The following is a 4355-nucleotide window of genomic DNA, read 5'->3' as shown; positions in this document are numbered from 1 at the left end:
TATTTATTATTGGAGGAAAGGTGTCCGGCCCTCATGAAGGGTCTTGTGTAGGAGACTTAAAGCTCTTCTGTGGTGGTTCTCACATACATCCGTGGGCTCCCTGATACCCCTCCCTGCAGAGGTGGGACCTGGTTCCCCTCTTCCACGAGTGTGGGCTAGATGGTGACTTGCTTCTAACAAACAGAAAAGTAGAATGATGGTATGTGACCCCTGAAACAAGATCCTAAAAGGCACTGCAGCTTCCTCATTGGCTCTCTCTGGGATCCCCTGCTTTGGGGCAAACCAGAGGCCCCATCACCAGGAAGCTCAAGCAGTTTCTGGAGATGATCCATGGTAGGAACTGGAGGCCTCCTGCCGGGAGCCAGTGTGGACCTGAGGCCTTCCTCGAACAGCCGCGTGAGTAAGCCACTGTGGAACCCGATGACTCTTCCAGCCCCGGCAAACGGTCAGGCGACTGCAGCCCCTGCCAAGAACCTGAATGCCACCCCTTGAAAGACCCCCCACGCCAGAACCACCCAGCTCAGCAGCTCCGGACTCCCTGACCCACAGCAATCATGAGGTAACGTTGTTTTAAGTCACTAAGGCTTGGGCACTATTTTTATGTAACGACAGATAACTAAAGCATTGATCTATGAGGATTTCCACTCAAATTGGGGCATCTTTAGTTTCAAAAAGTGATTGAATTCTGGAATACAGTCAAATAGTTTTGAATCTGGACAGGACTTCAAAGAAGAGTCTGCCCCTCACTTCGCAGAAGCAGAAATGAGGATCTGCAGAGTTTGTGGGCTCACAGTCTGGGAGCTTCCATTATTCCGTCTTGACAAGAAATACAGGAGCCCTCCTTAACACTGCCCTCTCCTTCACCTCCTTCATGCCCAACCTATTCCTTAATCCTACGGCTCTTACCTCCTCTTGCCTCAGTCTCATCTTTCCCATCTCTACCACCTCCAACCAGATCACACGATGGTTCTCTCCTGGACCAGCAATAGGCTGGCAACTGGTCTTCTCATGTCAGCTCACGTGCCCCCAAGAATTATTTCCCAATATTGAACCCAGCATTAATGCGCTGAAACGTAGTTATGACTATCTCACATCGGCTTCCCATTTCCTCTCCCCAGACCCATTGGTTGACCTCCTAACATTGGTCATTGGTTTGCGTTTATTCTCCAAGCTCAAGCCATTCTGACCATGCATAATTCCTAGAATATGCCAGTCCTCTCTCAGGGCCACTAGGAGTTTGCATATACAGCTCCCTCTGCCCCACTGATCTAGTTGACACCGGATAATCCTTCAGCTCTCAATCCCAGTCAAGCCTGCACGGGCCACCTGCCACCCTGGCACAACCTTCATGTGACTTGTCTTTGTAGGACTTCATAACAGTTGTATTGTTAATTCACGGATTTTTAAAAAGTTGATGTCTGTCCTATTAGACCACCAGTCTATAAATGTGGATACAATGTCAATTTCTTTTCACTCTTGTGTCTTAGCACTTAGCACGATGCATTATATGATATTCAATAAATATTTGCTGAATGAATGAAATGACCCAAGAAGTTAGTGTGAGACTAAAATCTAGATTTCCTGACTCCAAATCTCATGTTAATTACAATCTGCTGCTCTCAATTTGGTGTACTCAAGTCTGAGTCCCAACACAATGCATTTATTAAGTGCAGAGAAAATCACTCATACTTTTTGAATATTGCTTTTGGCAACACCAATGGTTTATAATGTCTAGGTATGGTTACTGTAGTAAAATAATGAAGTCCTCGCACGGGTTTGTTTACTTTGGGACTTGGCCACTTATTTCCTGAAATACATCTGTGATCGTTAATTTTATTTGTCAATTTGACTGGTTTAAGGGGTACCCAGATAACTGGTTAAAAATATTTCGGGGGGTGGGCACCTGGGTGGCTCAGTGGGTTAAGCCTCTGCCTCTGGCTCAGGTCATGATCCCAGGGGCTAGGATTGAGTCCCGCATCGGGTTCTCTGCTCAGTGGGAAGCCTGCTTCTCCTCATCTCTCTCTGTCTGTCTTTCTGCCTACTTGTGATCTCTCTCTCTGTCAAATAAATAAATAAAACCTTTAAAAAAAAATATTTCGAGGGGCATGTCTGTGAAGGTGTTTCTGGAAGAGGTTAACATTTGGCTCCAGGTACTGAGGGAAGAGAGCTGCCTCCACCAGTGTAGGCGGGTCTCACACAATCTCTTGGGGGTCCAAATGGAACAAAAGGTGAAGGAAAGGCTAATTCTCTTTCTTGTTGAGTTGGAACATCCATCTTCTCTTCTTGCACTCTTCTTGAGTTCTTGGTTCCCAGGCCGCCAGACTCCAGGACTTATGCCAGCAGCCCCTTTGTTCAGGCTTGGACTGGGAGACAGACCACTGTACTCCGAGTCTCAGGCCTTCAGACGCAGACTAAAGGATACCACTGGCTCTCCTCGCTCTCCAGCTGACAGACCCCAGATCATGGGACTTCTTGGCCTCCATAACTGCCTGAGCCAATTCCTATAATACATCTTCTCATATATTTCTCTATTGGTTCTGTTTTTCTCTGGAGAGCCTCAAAGCATACAACCCGCCATTACTCAAAACAGTTCAAAAGCAACTTTTACTATAAATTGCTTTTACACAACATGAGAATTAATGACTTAGTCACTGCGGTCCGTCCTCATCCCTGCCAGGCAGCCTGTGGCCTGCCAGTTTCATTCATGGACAGAGCATTCTAGAAGCCTCACCCAGAGGCATGAGCAAGACTTCAGTGGGCTCATGCTGGGGGAGCTTCTATATACTTCAGGAAAAGAAAAGAAAAAAAATAAGTTAGTAATTGAATGTATGAATACTTTTCTCATCAAGAAGATAATAACATCTATGTAATGATGACAGAAAAGCTGGAGATGGTCTGAATCAGAATTGGCTGTTCCCAGGAAATCCTTTGCTGTTACTGATAACTACGGGTGATGAAAGGGGGGAAGAGGACAAACTGTAGGCCCTTTGCAAATCTGCTTGGGTCCTGGATTTAGTCCACTTATTAGTCTTGGGAATATTTTCCAAATCACTGGGCTGTGCCTCTGTTCCTGTCCTCAAAACTCCTTCTTTGGGCACAACGCTCTGACTTGAAAAGAGGGTGACCAGGTGGCCCTGACGCATGCGGTGGTGACAATCCACTGCTCTGACCTCCTCTCAGTTCTCCGTGAGTCGGTGCTTCCAGGTGCATTGCTAGATGCTATGGACAATTCTTCAGGGGGAAAAAACCCAAAAGAACAATTTTCCCAACTAGTGAAGGACCTTTTGGTCCAAAGGTATGCTATCAGCTTCTTTGGAATTTGAAAGGTGTTTTTCTTTTTTTTCCTGTGGCCATAACTGAAGGGTGGCTCTGTGCTGAGGCCAGCCTGCAGAAACTCATGAAAACACAATGGACCCCATCCATGGTACTCTGCAGCCAACCGAGCTCTGTAAACATGTTTCCATTCGAACATATATGGAGTCGCAACTTGAGATGACAAAAATGTGTAACTTTTTGATGGATTGAAATTCATTCATTCATTTATTTTACTGCCAATCACTGCCCCAACATTCATAGAGCATTGACTATGTTGTAGGCTCAGTTCTAAGTTCCAGGAATACAAGATTAGCAAGGCTATTCCTCCCCCACAAAACTCAGTCTACTGGGAAGCACAACGTCACAAACAAAACATTACAAAATCATTCCACAAGTGTTCTAACCAAGCCTTCTCCCCGAGATCCAGGCTTGTCTGTTCATTTCTTGTTTCCATCTCTCCTTGGTGCCCAGGGATAACTCACATTCAACATGCCCAGGGTGGAACCCATCATCTTCTCTACCTTCTCTGCTAAGCCTCATCCTCCCCCCTTCCTTCTCCTTCTCTTCCTTCGTGTGTGTTCCCTCTCAATTTGTGAAGCCATCTCCTAGCCAGACCTCCATCCTAGAAACCTGAGAATAATTCTGAACCCCTTCAGCCTCTGCTTCCGTCAGTCATAAAGTCCTGTGAATATCATCTCTTAAGGAGTCTTACAGCCCACCCCCTCCTCCCTAACTTGGCTACTGTCTTAGCCAGGATGCTGGTAAACTTCTCAACTGGAATCCCAGGCCAGTGCTCTGACCCTCTCAGACATTTCCTTCACAGAGCGTGGTTGCCTGGGTTTTCTATTTGGAGAGCTCAGCACAGAGCCTGACCCACAGTAAATACTACTGCGACTAATACCAAACATTAACATAGATGAGAAGCGGGGCGCCTGGGTGGCTCAGTGGGTTAAGCTGCTGCCTTCAGCTCAGGTCGTGATCTCAGGGTTCTGGGATGGAGCCCTGCATCAGGCTCTCTGCTCAGCAGGGAGCCTGCTTCC

General features: G+C 46.6%; 1 non-coding gene across 1 annotated transcript; it reads left to right on the top strand.

The window, feature by feature from the left end:
* Positions 1 to 2654: 2654 nt before the first annotated feature.
* On the top strand, positions 2655 to 2787 carry LOC132009534 (small nucleolar RNA SNORA52). The gene has a single exon (XR_009401999.1). It is a non-coding gene; the product is annotated as a small nucleolar RNA SNORA52 (small nucleolar RNA).
* The last annotated feature ends 1568 nt before the right edge of the window (positions 2788 to 4355 follow it).

This window comes from Mustela nigripes, chromosome 1 (assembly GCF_022355385.1).
Source record: "Mustela nigripes isolate SB6536 chromosome 1, MUSNIG.SB6536, whole genome shotgun sequence".
Lineage (NCBI taxonomy): Eukaryota > Metazoa > Chordata > Mammalia > Carnivora > Mustelidae > Mustela > Mustela nigripes.
This window is presented reverse-complemented; position numbering and strand designations above follow the sequence as displayed.